This window comes from Lissotriton helveticus, chromosome 5_1 (assembly GCF_964261635.1).
Source record: "Lissotriton helveticus chromosome 5_1, aLisHel1.1, whole genome shotgun sequence".
Classification (NCBI taxonomy): Eukaryota; Metazoa; Chordata; class Amphibia; order Caudata; family Salamandridae; genus Lissotriton; species Lissotriton helveticus.
Window position 1 is genome coordinate 1,648,870,941 of NC_136065.1, and position 17,417 is coordinate 1,648,888,357.

A 17,417-nucleotide genomic window follows, 5' to 3' on the forward strand; every position below is an offset into this window, starting at 1 on the left:
TCAGGGCCTTTTTGTATGTGAGTTTCTGTATGTTGTTTCCAAGTCATTCTTTCTAGGAGTCACACCTTGTCTTAAGTTTGCTTATTGACAAGCTTCCCTTTCCTGCTTTCATCGTATCAAGAAGACTTCATGAAAACCATTGAACCATAAACTATCGCCTCACCCCTTCCGATCGCCTGACGAACGAACGCCTGACAAACGCCATTCTCACCCCGCCGGGCAAAGCCAAATAAGCCATGCATATTTGAAGTTCCTTTGAAAGTCAGAGCGAGGACTATGACCTCTGTTCCGACTGAGTCTGCATCCACAGAAAGGATGAAATAAGGATCTAGAAATTTCACCAAGGAGATGTGAACTTCATCCCCCTTAAAATACTTTTCCTCCCAGATGCCCCGGCTCTTAGTCAAATGAGGTTAATCTTCAAAACCCCACCCCCACTAACCATAAATATCCGACTCTCCTGCTGTCCATTCAAATGATACAAGGTATCTTGTACATAGAGAGAATGTGAGAAAAAGCAGAATCGCTTCATAGATTTGGTGACCTTGGATGGGTGGGCTGGATAAAGAAGTGAACCTGATTTCGGGAAAAGGAGTATCGTGATGGGGATGAGGAAAAGAGAACATGGACCACATTCACAAGTTAGAGAAATAAATATATTAGGTTGAATGGTTTTAAAAAGGTAACTTTGAGCATGAATTGTTTTTTTAAACTGCAAAGAATAAAAAAAATCAATGTGGGATTGGAGGCACAATCTGAGCAGAAAGCACCATAAGCTGCTATGGTGCAACTCTTATGTTGACTAGAAACATTAATATGATGACGCTCTTCTTTTGATATGTCTTTCATTTACATGTTATTGTTAGTAGCTGATACAGCACTGTTTGCAGCTCCTCAGTATATGGTTATCCCGTGACAACAATGTTTTCATCATATTTATTATTCTACAAATGTATTTTTAAATGCACTGATGTGGTGTTTGCATGCTATGCAAGACGGCACATCATGGAATGTTTATAAGGAGCATCGAATAGGATTGTGATATTTGCACCTGGAAGAGTCGGACACGCAGATCCTGAAAAGAAGTAAAAACTCTCTAGCAAGGGCCGTCTTTAGCCTGAGTTTAATCTTTACTTTTAGTGAAATGGTTTATGAAAAACCAGTAAGCTGCGCCAGGTGAGGCTCGAACTCACAACCTCGGCATGCCTCAATGCAAGTACTGCTGTATAAGTACCGCACGCTAACCGATAGCGCCACTGGAGCTCACTGTTCTCATATCTCCCCAGTTGAGCCATCTAGAGCTGACCAAGGAGATACTGGCACTGCTCCCTTATTCACTGTGCAAGATCGACTCACATGCTAGCATGTTATCATGACTATTAAAAACTACAGTCCTAATGGAACAGATTTGATAATTCTGCTATATCATGTGCTCTGTCTATTGAACACCACATATATTTGCCAGTTCTGACACAGTCTAGGAGAAACTTATGATTATTTGTAATTAGCACATCGTAAGAATTTCCTAAAAAATGAAACATAGTCACCTAAGGCAGACGAGGTGGCCGAGTGGTTAAGGCGATGGACTGCTAATCCATTGTGCTCTGCACGCGTGGGTTCGAATCCCACCTTTGTCGGAACGCCATCAGACACTCTTTTGAAGGTGGGCATGTCTCGTAGTACAATTACACTCTCTTTCAAGACACAGCCATAATCCACTAGAAGGGCCCAACTGACTATTCCATTTTGGCAATTATGTCAAATTAAGGGGTTTTGTGCTTAATTGAAATTAGATCTTTCATGAAGTGTCCAGAGGATTGCCTTTCCCTCACTCCTGGCCTTCTAACTAACCCTGGTCGTAGTGGGCGTAGTGGGGCTCCGCGGAGCTACGCGGAGTGGGCGAGAAGCTACGCCCACTCCCGCACTCCGCGTAGCCCCACTACGCACCTCCCTCCCGCTCTCCCCTACATACATTATTTAAGCAACTACCCTTAATAAAACAATTTTAAAGCACTTACCGTGTCCGGGGCTCGTCCGGGGCTCCCTCTTGGAATAGCGTCGTCTTGGATACCAATGCGCATGCGCGGGCGGCCGCGCATGCGCATTTCTCCCGAGAAATGCGCATGCGCGGGAGGCCGCGCATGCGCATTGGTATCCAGGAAGGGACGCTATTCCAAGAGGGAGCCCCGGAAGAGCCCCGGACATGGTAAGTGCTTTAAAAATTGTTTTATTAAGGTTAGTTGCTTAAATAATGTATGTAGGGGAGGGCGGGAGGGAGGCGGGTGGCGGCCGAATCGGCTACGCTCACGGAGTGGGCGTAGTGTTGCCGGCTACGCTGTCTACGCAAAATGCGTAGAAGGCAACACTACGCCTACTCCGTGGGCGTAGCCGATTCGGACGCCCAGGGTTACTTCTAACCAGTTTGGATAGATAGACTGATAAGAAAGCAGCTCTTACTCCTAAAGTTTCAGCCATCTCAAGTGTATGACTGTTGACATATGTCTGCCCCACAGAGACAGATCACATCTAATAAGTGAGTTCTCTATCTGTCACTGATTGTGGACATACTAACTAGAGCTATCAGTATGGTCATAAATGTGAATACTCTTATGTTCTCAAATCAAAATGGAGTTTTTCCTACTTCCAAGAAAAGTGTCTTAAGCATGCTCTTCAATTTGTGCACGCATGTAGACATTCAAATGCAACTGCATTTACATACAGAGTCTCAAAATCATAGATATCTTCATACCGCAGTAAGAATACATGAAGCGATTTACATACTGCAGGCAGGCTGGCCTTGTAGCTCAGTGGCAGAGCACGGGTCTTGTAAACCAGGGGTCATGAGTTGAAGCCTCATCAGGGCCTTTTTATATGTGAGTTTCTGTATGTTGTTTCCAAGTCATTCTTTCTAGGAGTCACACCTTGTCTTAAGTTTGCTTATTGACAAGCTTCCCTTTCCTGCTTTCATCGTATCAAGAAGACTTCATGAAAACCATTGAACCATAAACTATCGCCTCACCCCTTCCGATCGCCTGACGAACGAACGCCTGACAAACGCCATTCTCACCCCGCCGGGCAAAGCCAAATAAGCCATGCATATTTGAAGTTCCTTTGAAAGTCAGAGCGAGGACTATGACCTCTGTTCCGACTGAGTCTGCATCCACAGAAAGGATGAAATAAGGATCTAGAAATTTCACCAAGGAGATGTGAACTTCATCCCCCTTAAAATACTTTTCCTCCCAGATGCCCCGGCTCTTAGTCAAATGAGGTTAATCTTCAAAACCCCACCCCCACTAACCATAAATATCCGACTCTCCTGCTGTCCATTCAAATGATACAAGGTATCTTGTACATAGAGAGAATGTGAGAAAAAGCAGAATCGCTTCATAGATTTGGTGACCTTGGATGGGTGGGCTGGATAAAGAAGTGAACCTGATTTCGGGAAAAGGAGTATCGTGATGGGGATGAGGAAAAGAGAACATGGACCACATTCACAAGTTAGAGAAATAAATATATTAGGTTGAATGGTTTTAAAAAGGTAACTTTGAGCATGAATTGTTTTTTTAAACTGCAAAGAATAAAAAAAATCAATGTGGGATTGGAGGCACAATCTGAGCAGAAAGCACCATAAGCTGCTATGGTGCAACTCTTATGTTGACTAGAAACATTAATATGATGACGCTCTTCTTTTGATATGTCTTTCATTTACATGTTATTGTTAGTAGCTGATACAGCACTGTTTGCAGCTCCTCAGTATATGGTTATCCCGTGACAACAATGTTTTCATCATATTTATTATTCTACAAATGTATTTTTAAATGCACTGATGTGGTGTTTGCATGCTATGCAAGACGGCACATCATGGAATGTTTATAAGGAGCATCGAATAGGATTGTGATATTTGCACCTGGAAGAGTCGGACACGCAGATCCTGAAAATAAGTAAAAACTCTCTAGCAAGGGCCGTCTTTAGCCTGAGTTTAATCTTTACTTTTAGTGAAATGGTTTATGAAAAACCAGTAAGCTGCGCCAGGTGAGGCTCGAACTCACAACCTCGGCATGCCTCAATGCAAGTACTGCTGTATAAGTACCGCACGCTAACCGATAGCGCCACTGGAGCTCACTGTTCTCATATCTCCCCAGTTGAGCCATCTAGAGCTGACCAAGGAGATACTGGCACTGCTCCCTTATTCACTGTGCAAGATCGACTCACATGCTAGCATGTTATCATGACTATTAAAAACTACAGTCCTAATGGAACAGATTTGATAATTCTGCTATATCATGTGCTCTGTCTATTGAACACCACATATATTTGCCAGTTCTGACACAGTCTAGGAGAAACTTATGATTATTTGTAATTAGCACATCGTAAGAATTTCCTAAAAAATGAAACATAGTCACCTAAGGCAGACGAGGTGGCCGAGTGGTTAAGGCGATGGACTGCTAATCCATTGTGCTCTGCACGCGTGGGTTCGAATCCCACCTTTGTCGGAACGCCATCAGACACTCTTTTGAAGGTGGGCATGTCTCGTAGTACAATTACACTCTCTTTCAAGACACAGCCATAATCCACTAGAAGGGCCCAACTGACTATTCCATTTTGGCAATTATGTCAAATTAAGGGGTTTTGTGCTTAATTGAAATTAGATCTTTCATGAAGTGTCCAGAGGATTGCCTTTCCCTCACTCCTGGCCTTCTAACTAACCCTGGTCGTAGTGGGCGTAGTGGGGCTCCGCGGAGCTACGCGGAGTGGGCGAGAAGCTACGCCCACTCCCGCACTCCGCGTAGCCCCACTACGCACCTCCCTCCCGCTCTCCCCTACATACATTATTTAAGCAACTACCCTTAATAAAACAATTTTAAAGCACTTACCGTGTCCGGGGCTCGTCCGGGGCTCCCTCTTGGAATAGCGTCGTCCTGGATACCAATGCGCATGCGCGGGCGGCCGCGCATGCGCATTTCTCCCGAGAAATGCGCATGCGCGGGAGGCCGCGCATGCGCATTGGTATCCAGGAAGGGACGCTATTCCAAGAGGGAGCCCCGGAAGAGCCCCGGACATGGTAAGTGCTTTAAAAATTGTTTTATTAAGGTTAGTTGCTTAAATAATGTATGTAGGGGAGGGCGGGAGGGAGGCGGGTGGCGGCCGAATCGGCTACGCTCACGGAGTGGGCGTAGTGTTGCCGGCTACGCTGTCTACGCAAAATGCGTAGAAGGCAACACTACGCCTACTCCGTGGGCGTAGCCGATTCGGACGCCCAGGGTTACTTCTAACCAGTTTGGATAGATAGACTGATAAGAAAGCAGCTCTTACTCCTAAAGTTTCAGCCATCTCAAGTGTATGACTGTTGACATATGTCTGCCCCACAGAGACAGATCACATCTAATAAGTGAGTTCTCTATCTGTCACTGATTGTGGACATACTAACTAGAGCTATCAGTATGGTCATAAATGTGAATACTCTTATGTTCTCAAATCAAAATGGAGTTTTTCCTACTTCCAAGAAAAGTGTCTTAAGCATGCTCTTCAATTTGTGCACGCATGTAGACATTCAAATGCAACTGCATTTACATACAGAGTCTCAAAATCATAGATATCTTATACCGCAGTAAGAATACATGAAGCGATTTACATACTGCAGGCAGGCTGGCCTTGTAGCTCAGTGGCAGAGCACGGGTCTTGTAAACCAGGGGTCATGAGTTCAAGCCTCATCAGGGCCTTTTTAGGGCTCGCACTGCGATGCAATCGCGAAAGCGATTGTCGCAGTGGAGTCCTATTGTAATCATTCTGGCTTTCAAGGACTAACGAGGTTTGGGACAACAGACTGGCACGCGCACGCAGCCTGCCAGAATCGGATCAGGTCGCGTGCTCCGATTCCGGCAGGCTCTTCAGTCAGTCACCATGGATCTGGATCACGCACGCACACAGAGACACACACACACGAGCACACACATACAGACACACACCACACCTCCCCAGCCCCCCCCCCCCGCCCACACACACACACGAGCGCACACACACAGACAACCCCCTCCCCCCCGCCCATGCACACGCACAGAGACCCCCCCAACTAACCCCACTCACCGCATCGCCGGACTCTGCAGCCTCCGCGGGGCTCTCCCTTGGGCATGGGAGCCCCGCGTCACCAGCACCGCTTTTCTGTCCAGGCACTCCGTGGGCGCGAGCTTCCGAAGACGGAAGTCCCGCCCCACGGCAGGTTTTGTTTTTGCGCACGTCTTGTTTTTCAGTGCTATCAGTCTGACCCCACTCCCCTCCCCTCACCCCCTTGTGAACACTCGGCTCTGGAGCAATCTCAAGCTCAAAGGCAGCTATCAGCAACTTTTGTTTAAGCATCACGCGACAGCCGGGGCAGGTATAAAATCACAGCAGAGGACTCGAGAGCAGTGACCAGCTGTCTGCCGTGACTTGGAAACACTCTCGTGTGAACACTGTTTTCCAAGTAGTTGTCAAATTGTTTTATTGCCTGTGTATAGAGCCAAGTGCAAGGACGCGGTATACACAAAAAGAAAGGCGGAAAAGCAACGCTAGAAAATGCTTCTACAAATGAACCCTGGACAATATCCCTTTGGAGAACCCTCTCCCCACATACTGATGCCACATCACACCTGGCTTTCAGTTACATCTCATTGTACATACTACTGCGCCATTTGTCCCCATGTGACTGCCATCCAGTGTGACCCCAGCACACCACACGGCCCCGCACAGCGTGCAGCTTTCCCGCTGCTGGGAGGGTACGGAGGGCACTTCCCTGCCATGAAAAGAACATTGGCAGTTTACTCCCACGTGCGCTCACTCCTCCAAAAATAAGGACCAGGCTGAAAGCACGTGTTAGAGGTCATTTTGGGGAGAATGACAACATGCACAGCTTGTCAGTTCTTCGAGAGCCCAACACAGTAGTTTAAAACCATTTACAAAGACAAACCAGTGTGGGCCGTGCAGTGAAGCAGCAATCTCGGACAGGGTGTTTCAGGCAGCTTTGGGTGTGGGTAATGCAAGTTATATACTCTTGCGTACTGCTGCGATGGAGCTTGAATCTCAGCTGACTGGACAGGACGATGAGGGCTGGACAGGACGATGAGGGGGATGGGACATACACCACAGCAGCACTTTTTTTTTACCGATAATCGAGGTTTCTGTGTCCGAATACTTCAGTATACCGGTGGAGACTGGTGACACTCCCCAGCACCGGATGAACACCGTATTTGGGGCATTTACTTGGTTCCGCCCTGCTCCATGTACCGTAGAGGCAGGCACGATAATTTGAGGGGGGCTCGACCGAACTGGATGGGGGAGGGCACTGAAAAATACCTATGCCCCCTCGATACCCTCCGATGAACGGAAAGCAGCAATGTGGGTCAAGGACATGGACAACACGTGCCGCTAAGACAAAGGAACCAGCCCGAACCCATCCTCCCACCCCACCCGACGCTCTGAGACGGCAATATACAGGAGGCAGAAAGAACACACGGGGAATGAAAACAAAAGGGCGCTATACGGCTCTGTATCTGTGCATGTTCCGGAACAGTCTCTAGGCGCTTTAATGACTCAACAGCACGTCACTCCTGCTGCCAACCTCTGCTCAGGCAAAAGAAAGGCTGCGAATGTGTACTTGCAGCTTCATTGCAAACCATTTCAGAGGACACTCAACCACTGAGCTATCAGAACAGCCTGTACACAACTGTAGATATGTGAATCAGAAACAAAATGTAATCAAGGTGAGGAAACACCTCGCACAACTACGGAGGCCAGCGCTGGCAAACGCCTGTCCCTGTCCAAGCATAGAAATGTGGCAATGGGAAAATTGTACACCGGTAATGGGACAGGCAGGAAAATGGGTCCGCCTCTGAAAAGAGCGGGTCGGGGTCTGCAAAAGGTGGTGCTAGGCAGCAAGTGGGATTTCGGAGCCATGAAGATATACGAGTAATGGCTGGCAAACACTGACGGTTAGAAACACTAGGGGGTGGGGTATTTGCAACATGGCCCGAGCTGTCCCCAGTGAGAGTAGATTAGGATTCACTGGCCCACGGCATCTCAAGGGCTCCTCTTTGCAAACAGTGGGCTGAGCCCATCAGGGCTCATCCAAACAGCGCACAATGGGGCCGTAATAGAATTAAAGGCCTGAAAACACACGCTAGATGGTCGCAGGGGTGTGGGAGCATTGTTAGCCGTTAAACAGCTGGAGCGCAATGACACTCCGCATGGGAGGAGGGGGTGGCGGGGGCTTAGAAGCAAGAGGCCTGGGTGGGTCAAAGTTCATTAGGGGCTGTGAGACGGTACAGGTGGTATAAGGTCTGGGTAGGATCGACAGAGAGGGTGAAAAAACAGTTCACTAAAATATGAGTGCACATGTGAGCGGGGGTGGGCACGCAACTGGTCAGCTCGGTCCAGTCTGCGTGCAGGCCGCAGCTCCAGCCCGTGGAAAAGCGTGAGAAGAGCCAGATCTCCTTGCGGTTGGGCCGGTAGCAGTCGCTGGGCACCTCCAAGCGCACGTTCTGGACCAGGTGGCGCCGAAAGTGGTGCCCCCAGTCTTCTGGATGTGCAGGAAGATGATCACGTCATCGCACTTCATGTCGAAAGACAGAGCCCGCTCCAGGTCACGCACCGGGAAGTAGTACTTCTTCACGTAGTTCGGGTCCGGGGTGGGAAAGAGGTCCAGGTCCTCCTGGGGGTACCGGCTGGGGGAACCCAAGTTCACACACGGCCCCACATACTGGTAGAGGATCAGCATGAAAAACACGGAGCCGACCAAAATCAAGAGAAACTTGCTGGCCTTCTCAACCATGGTCCTCCGAAGCCTCTTCATGTGTCAGCATCTCCCTGGGCGATCTTGGGTGGATGAATGGATGAATAGAGCCTCCCAATCTCGTGGTCCACGGCGCCAGCAGGGTCAGCAGCAGCCTGGTTTGTAGGGTTTACACCAATAAAAAGTCAGAAAAACCCTCACGTAGAACACTGCTAGAGCGCTCTGCCCCACCACAACCCCTTCCTCAGTTAGAGGGGGTGTGGGGAGCGACGCAAATCCCCCAGATTAAAGCATAGATGGAGTGCCTTTAAAAAAAAATACACCAAACACCATTGAAACGTCTTTCCAGCCGAGTGCCGATAATATCCGTAAAACTAGGTATTTTAGAGAGAGGAAATATATTTAAAATACACACATTCACAAACATACGGGAGTAAAAATCAGCATCGCCCCACGAAACAATCCTTCAAGCGGAGAAAATGATTAGGGCTCCCGGTTTTATGGTATTTATTTTTTTGCCATTTCCGTCTGCGTTTATGCATATTTATTTTTTGGGCAATTTTTCTGTATTTATCCACATTTATTTTTGACACAAGCAAAAGACGACGCTACAATTAGTATTTTTCCAGGTTTATTTAGATTGACAATGCACACATGCGCTCAGTTGTTATTGGTCAACACTATACATTAATCTGAAAACTTTGCAGTTTGCAAAATGTCCCAAATATGCTTAAAAGTGCTATCACAAGCCATTTGTCTCAGAGCCTTGCAGTTTCTGTCATCTGCCACATCCTCTACCCCACTGAACACCATACTGCCCCACTGAGAGAAACTCACACTGCCTTCAGCCGCAACCCAATTGTGCCACAACAGCGCTAAAGCTGTCCCTGGCCATCACTATGCGGATTGATGTTTTGTGTATGCAGAAGAGAACACGCATTTGCAATGCAATCAGTCTCGCATTTACGCTAGTTTAAGCTATTAGCATTGTAAATGACAATGCCTTTTATTTATCTACTTTTAAAAACCAAAACATAAATAAAAGGCATTGTCATTTACAATGCCAATAGCTCAAACTCAAGTAAATGCGAGACCTACTGCATTGCAAATGCTTGTTGTATGTGAGTTTCTGTATGTTGTTTCCAAGTCATTCTTTCTAGGAGTCACACCTTGTCTTAAGTTTGCTTATTGACAAGCTTCCCTTTCCTGCTTTCATCGTATCAAGAAGACTTCATGAAAACCATTGAACCATAAACTATCACCTCACCCCTTCCGATCGCCTGACGAACGCCATTCTCACCCCGCCGGGCAAGCCCTGCCGGGCAAAGCCAAATAAGCCATGCATATTTGAAGTTCCTTTGAAAGTCAGAGCGAGGACTATGACCTCTGTTCCGACTGAGTCTGCATCCACAGAAAGGATGAAATAAGGATCTAGAAATTTCACCAAGGAGATGTGAACTTCATCCCCCTTAAAATACTTTTCCTCCCAGATGCCCCGGCTCTTAGTCAAATGAGGTTAATCTTCAAAACCCCACCCCCACTAACCATAAATATCCGACTCTCCTGCTGTCCATTCAAATGATACAAGGTATCTTGTACATAGAGAGAATGTGAGAAAAAGCAGAATCGCTTCATAGATTTGGTGACCTTGGATGGGTGGGCTGGATAAAGAAGTGAACCTGATTTCGGGAAAAGGAGTATCGTGATGGGGATGAGGAAAAGAGAACATGGACCACATTCACAAGTTAGAGAAATAAATATATTAGGTTGAATGGTTTTAAAAAGGTAACTTTGAGCATGAATTGTTTTTTTAAACTGCAAAGAATTAAAAAAATCAATGTGGGATTGGAGGCACAATCTGAGCAGAAAGCACCATTAGCTGCTATGGTGCAACTCTTATGTTGACTAGAAACATTAATATGATGACGCTCTTCTTTTGATATGTCTTTCATTTACATGTTATTGTTAGTAGCTGATACAGCACTGTTTGCAGCTCCTCAGTATATGGTTATCCCGTGACAACAATGTTTTCCTCATATTTATTATTCTACAAATGTATTTTTAAATGCACTGATGTGGTGTTTGCATGCTATGCAAGACGGCACATCATGGAATGTTTATAAGGAGCATCGAATAGGATTGTGATATTTGCACCTGGAAGAGTCGGACACGCAGATCCTGAAAAGAAGTAAAAACTCTCTAGCAAGGGCCGTCTTTAGCCTGAGTTTAATCTTTACTTTTAGTGAAATGGTTTATGAAAAACCAGTATGCTGCGCCAGGTGAGGCTCGAACTCACAACCTCGGCATGCCTCAATGCAAGTACTGCTGTATAAGTACCGCACGCTAACCGATAGCGCCACTGGAGCTCACTGTTCTCATATCTCCCCAGTTGAGCCATCTAGAGCTGACCAAGGAGATACTGGCACTGCTCCCTTATTCACTGTGCAAGATCGACTCACATGCTAGCATGTTATCATGACTATTAAAAACTACAGTCCTAATGGAACAGATTTGATAATTCTGCTATATCATGTGCTCTGTCTATTGAACACCACATATATTTGCCAGTTCTGACACAGTCTAGGAGAAACTTATGATTATTTGTAATTAGCACATCGTAAGAATTTCCTAAAAAATGAAACATAGTCACCTAAGGCTGACGAGGTGGCCGAGTGGTTAAGGCGATGGACTGCTAATCCATTGTGCTCTGCACGCGTGGGTTCGAATCCCACCTTCGTCGGAACGCCATCAGACACTCTTTTGAAGGTGGGCATGTCTCGTAGTACAATTACACTCTCTTTCAAGACACAGCCATAATCCACTAGAAGGGCCCAACTGACTATTCCATTTTGGCAATTATGTCAAATTAAGGGGTTTTGTGCTTAATTGAAATTAGATCTTTCATGAAGTGTCCAGAGGATTGCCTTTCCCTCACTCCTGGCCTTCTAACTAACCCTGGTCGTAGTGGGCGTAGTGGGGCTCCGCGGAGCTACGCGGAGTGGGCGAGAAGCTACGCCCACTCCCGCACTCCGCGTAGCCCCACTACGCACCTCCCTCCCGCTCTCCCCTACATACATTATTTAAGCAACTACCCTTAATAAAACAATTTTAAAGCACTTACCGTGTCCGGGGCTCGTCCGGGGCTCCCTCTTGGAATAGCGTCGTCCTGGATACCAATGCGCATGCGCGGGCGGCCGCGCATGCGCATTTCTCCCGAGAAATGCGCATGCGCGGGAGGCCGCGCATGCGCATTGGTATCCAGGAAGGGACGCTATTCCAAGAGGGAGCCCCGGAAGAGCCCCGGACATGGTAAGTGCTTTAAAAATTGTTTTATTAAGGTTAGTTGCTTAAATAATGTATGTAGGGGAGGGCGGGAGGGAGGCGGGTGGCGGCCGAATCGGCTACGCTCACGGAGTGGGCGTAGTGTTGCCGGCTACGCTGTCTACGCAAAATGCGTAGAAGGCAACACTACGCCTACTCCGTGGGCGTAGCCGATTCGGACGCCCAGGGTTACTTCTAACCAGTTTGGATAGATAGACTGATAAGAAAGCAGCTCTTACTCCTAAAGTTTCAGCCATCTCAAGTGTATGACTGTTGACATATGTCTGCCCCACAGAGACAGATCACATCTAATAAGTGAGTTCTCTATCTGTCACTGATTGTGGACATACTAACTAGAGCTATCAGTATGGTCATAAATGTGAATACTCTTATGTTCTCAAATCAAAATGGAGTTTTTCCTACTTCCAAGAAAAGTGTCTTAAGCATGCTCTTCAATTTGTGCACGCATGTAGACATTCAAATGCAACTGCATTTACATACAGAGTCTCAAAATCATAGATATCTTATACCGCAGTAAGAATACATGAAGCGATTTACATACTGCAGGCAGGCTGGCCTTGTAGCTCAGTGGCAGAGCACGGGTCTTGTAAACCAGGGGTCATGAGTTCAAGCCTCATCAGGGCCTTTTTAGGGCTCGCACTGCGATGCAATCGCGAAAGCGATTGTCGCAGTGGAGTCCTATTGTAATCATTCTGGCTTTCAAGGACTAACGAGGTTTGGGACAACAGACTGGCACGCGCACGCACGCAGCCTGCCAGAATCGGATCAGGTCGCGTGCTCCGATTCCGGCAGGCTCTTCAGTCAGTCACCATGGATCTGGATCACGCACGCACACAGAGACACACACACACGAGCACACACATACAGACACACACCACACCTCCCCAGCCCCCCCCCCGCCCACACACACACACGAGCGCACACACACAGACAACCCCCTCCCCCCCGCCCATGCACACGCACAGAGACCCCCCCAACTAACCCCACTCACCGCATCGCCGGACTCTGCAGCCTCCGCGGGGCTCTCCCTTGGGCATGGGAGCCCCGCGTCACCAGCACCGCTTTTCTGTCCAGGCACTCCGTGGGCGCGAGCTTCCGAAGACGGAAGTCCCGCCCCACGGCAGGTTTTGTTTTTGCGCACGTCTTGTTTTTCAGTGCTATCAGTCTGACCCCACTCCCCTCCCCTCACCCCCTTGTGAACACTCGGCTCTGGAGCAATCTCAAGCTCAAAGGCAGCTATCAGCAACTTTTGTTTAAGCATCACGCGACAGCCGGGGCAGGTATAAAATCACAGCAGAGGACTCGAGAGCAGTGACCAGCTGTCTGCCGTGACTTGGAAACACTCTCGTGTGAACACTGTTTTCCAAGTAGTTGTCAAATTGTTTTATTGCCTGTGTATAGAGCCAAGTGCAAGGACGCGGTATACACAAAAAGAAAGGCGGAAAAGCAACGCTAGAAAATGCTTCTACAAATGAACCCTGGACAATATCCCTTTGGAGAACCCTCTCCCCACATACTGATGCCACATCACACCTGGCTTTCAGTTACATCTCATTGTACATACTACTGCGCCATTTGTCCCCATGTGACTGCCATCCAGTGTGACCCCAGCACACCACACGGCCCCGCACAGCGTGCAGCTTTCCCGCTGCTGGGAGGGTACGGAGGGCACTTCCCTGCCATGAAAAGAACATTGGCAGTTTACTCCCACGTGCGCTCACTCCTCCAAAAATAAGGACCAGGCTGAAAGCACGCGTTAGAGGTCATTTTGGGGAGAATGACAACATGCACAGCTTGTCAGTTCTTCGAGAGCCCAACACAGTAGTTTAAAACCATTTACAAAGACAAACCAGTGTGGGCCGTGCAGTGAAGCAGCAATCTCGGACAGGGTGTTTCAGGCAGCTTTGGGTGTGGGTAATGCAAGTTATATACTCTTGCGTACTGCTGCGATGGAGCTTGAATCTCAGCTGACTGGACAGGACGATGAGGGCTGGACAGGACGATGAGGGGGATGGGACATACACCACAGCAGCACTTTTTTTTTACCGATAATCGAGGTTTCTGTGTCCGAATACTTCAGTATACCGGTGGAGACTGGTGACACTCCCCAGCACCGGATGAACACCGTATTTGGGGCATTTACTTGGTTCCGCCCTGCTCCATGTACCGTAGAGGCAGGCACGATAATTTGAGGGGGGCTCGACCGAACTGGATGGGGGAGGGCACTGAAAAATACCTATGCCCCCTCGATACCCTCCGATGAACGGAAAGCAGCAATGTGGGTCAAGGACATGGACAACACGTGCCGCTAAGACAAAGGAACCAGCCCGAACCCATCCTCCCACCCCACCCGACGCTCTGAGACGGCAATATACAGGAGGCAGAAAGAACACACGGGGAATGAAAACAAAAGGGCGCTATACGGCTCTGTATCTGTGCATGTTCCGGAACAGTCTCTAGGCGCTTTAATGACTCAACAGCACGTCACTCCTGCTGCCAACCTCTGCTCAGGCAAAAGAAAGGCTGCGAATGTGTACTTGCAGCTTCATTGCAAACCATTTCAGAGGACACTCAACCACTGAGCTATCAGAACAGCCTGTACACAACTGTAGATATGTGAATCAGAAACAAAATGTAATCAAGGTGAGGAAACACCTCGCACAACTACGGAGGCCAGCGCTGGCAAACGCCTGTCCCTGTCCAAGCATAGAAATGTGGCAATGGGAAAATTGTACACCGGTAATGGGACAGGCAGGAAAATGGGTCCGCCTCTGAAAAGAGCGGGTCGGGGTCTGCAAAAGGTGGTGCTAGGCAGCAAGTGGGATTTCGGAGCCATGAAGATATACGAGTAATGGCTGGCAAACACTGACGGTTAGAAACACTAGGGGGTGGGGTATTTGCAACATGGCCCGAGCTGTCCCCAGTGAGAGTAGATTAGGATTCACTGGCCCACGGCATCTCAAGGGCTCCTCTTTGCAAACAGTGGGCTGAGCCCATCAGGGCTCATCCAAACAGCGCACAATGGGGCCGTAATAGAATTAAAGGCCTGAAAACACACGCTAGATGGTCGCAGGGGTGTGGGAGCATTGTTAGCCGTTAAACAGCTGGAGCGCAATGACACTCCGCATGGGAGGAGGGGGTGGCGGGGGCTTAGAAGCAAGAGGCCTGGGTGGGTCAAAGTTCATTAGGGGCTGTGAGACGGTACAGGTGGTATAAGGTCTGGGTAGGATCGACAGAGAGGGTGAAAAAACAGTTCACTAAAATATGAGTGCACATGTGAGCGGGGGTGGGCACGCAACTGGTCAGCTCGGTCCAGTCTGCGTGCAGGCCGCAGCTCCAGCCCGTGGAAAAGCGTGAGAAGAGCCAGATCTCCTTGCGGTTGGGCCGGTAGCAGTCGCTGGGCACCTCCAAGCGCACGTTCTGGACCAGGTGGCGCCGAAAGTGGTGCCCCCAGTCTTCTGGATGTGCAGGAAGATGATCACGTCATCGCACTTCATGTCGAAAGACAGAGCCCGCTCCAGGTCACGCACCGGGAAGTAGTACTTCTTCACGTAGTTCGGGTCCGGGGTGGGAAAGAGGTCCAGGTCCTCCTGGGGGTACCGGCTGGGGGAACCCAAGTTCACACACGGCCCCACATACTGGTAGAGGATCAGCATGAAAAACACGGAGCCGACCAAAATCAAGAGAAACTTGCTGGCCTTCTCAACCATGGTCCTCCGAAGCCTCTTCATGTGTCAGCATCTCCCTGGGCGATCTTGGGTGGATGAATGGATGAATAGAGCCTCCCAATCTCGTGGTCCACGGCGCCAGCAGGGTCAGCAGCAGCCTGGTTTGTAGGGTTTACACCAATAAAAAGTCAGAAAAACCCTCACGTAGAACACTGCTAGAGCGCTCTGCCCCACCACAACCCCTTCCTCAGTTAGAGGGGGTGTGGGGAGCGACGCAAATCCCCCAGATTAAAGCATAGATGGAGTGCCTTTAAAAAAAAATACACCAAACACCATTGAAACGTCTTTCCAGCCGAGTGCCGATAATATCCGTAAAACTAGGTATTTTAGAGAGAGGAAATATATTTAAAATACACACATTCACAAACATACGGGAGTAAAAATCAGCATCGCCCCACGAAACAATCCTTCAAGCGGAGAAAATGATTAGGGCTCCCGGTTTTATGGTATTTATTTTTTTGCCATTTCCGTCTGCGTTTATGCATATTTATTTTTTGGGCAATTTTTCTGTATTTATCCACATTTATTTTTGACACAAGCAAAAGACGACGCTACAATTAGTATTTTTCCAGGTTTATTTAGATTGACAATGCACACATGCGCTCAGTTGTTATTGGTCAACACTATACATTAATCTGAAAACTTTGCAGTTTGCAAAATGTCCCAAATATGCTTAAAAGTGCTATCACAAGCCATTTGTCTCAGAGCCTTGCAGTTTCTGTCATCTGCCACATCCTCTACCCCACTGAACACCATACTGCCCCACTGAGAGAAACTCACACTGCCTTCAGCCGCAACCCAATTGTGCCACAACAGCGCTAAAGCTGTCCCTGGCCATCACTATGCGGATTGATGTTTTGTGTATGCAGAAGAGAACACGCATTTGCAATGCAATCAGTCTCGCATTTACGCTAGTTTAAGCTATTAGCATTGTAAATGACAATGCCTTTTATTTATCTACTAAGAATACATGAAGCGATTTACATACTGCAGGCAGGCTGGCCTTGTAGCTCAGTGGCAGAGCACGGGTCTTGTAAACCAGGGGTCATGAGTTCAAGCCTCATCAGGGCCTTTTTAGGGCTCGCACTGCGATGCAATCGCGAAAGCGATTGTCGCAGTGGAGTCCTATTGTAATCATTCTGGCTTTCAAGGACTAACGAGGTTTGGGACAACAGACTGGCACGCGCACGCACGCAGCCTGCCAGAATCGGATCAGGTCGCGTGCTCCGATTCCGGCAGGCTCTTCAGTCAGTCACCATGGATCTGGATCACGCACGCACACAGAGACACACACACACGAGCACACACATACAGACACACACCACACCTCCCCAGCCCCCCCCCCGCCCACACACACACACGAGCGCACACACACAGACAACCCCCTCCCCCCCGCCCATGCACACGCACAGAGACCCCCCCAACTAACCCCACTCACCGCATCGCCGGACTCTGCAGCCTCCGCGGGGCTCTCCCTTGGGCATGGGAGCCCCGCGTCACCAGCACCGCTTTTCTGTCCAGGCACTCCGTGGGCGCGAGCTTCCGAAGACGGAAGTCCCGCCCCACGGCAGGTTTTGTTTTTG

General features: G+C 48.5%; 6 non-coding genes across 6 annotated transcripts; all 6 read left to right on the plus strand.

Annotated features, from left to right (window-relative positions):
* Nucleotides 1-1,555: 1,555 nt before the first annotated feature.
* TRNAS-GCU (transfer RNA serine (anticodon GCU)) lies at nucleotides 1,556-1,637 on the plus strand. Its single transcript has one exon. It is a non-coding gene; the product is annotated as a tRNA-Ser (tRNA).
* A 2,774-nt stretch (nucleotides 1,638-4,411) lies between these two features.
* Nucleotides 4,412-4,493, plus strand: TRNAS-GCU (transfer RNA serine (anticodon GCU)). Its single transcript has one exon. It is a non-coding gene; the product is annotated as a tRNA-Ser (tRNA).
* Nucleotides 4,494-5,648: 1,155 nt separating this feature from the next.
* TRNAT-UGU (transfer RNA threonine (anticodon UGU)) lies at nucleotides 5,649-5,720 on the plus strand. Its single transcript has one exon. It is a non-coding gene; the product is annotated as a tRNA-Thr (tRNA).
* A 5,702-nt stretch (nucleotides 5,721-11,422) lies between these two features.
* Nucleotides 11,423-11,504, plus strand: TRNAS-GCU (transfer RNA serine (anticodon GCU)). The gene has a single exon. It is a non-coding gene; the product is annotated as a tRNA-Ser (tRNA).
* Nucleotides 11,505-12,659: 1,155 nt separating this feature from the next.
* On the plus strand, nucleotides 12,660-12,731 carry TRNAT-UGU (transfer RNA threonine (anticodon UGU)). Its single transcript has one exon. It is a non-coding gene; the product is annotated as a tRNA-Thr (tRNA).
* A 4,103-nt stretch (nucleotides 12,732-16,834) lies between these two features.
* On the plus strand, nucleotides 16,835-16,906 carry TRNAT-UGU (transfer RNA threonine (anticodon UGU)). The gene has a single exon. It is a non-coding gene; the product is annotated as a tRNA-Thr (tRNA).
* The last annotated feature ends 511 nt before the right edge of the window (nucleotides 16,907-17,417 follow it).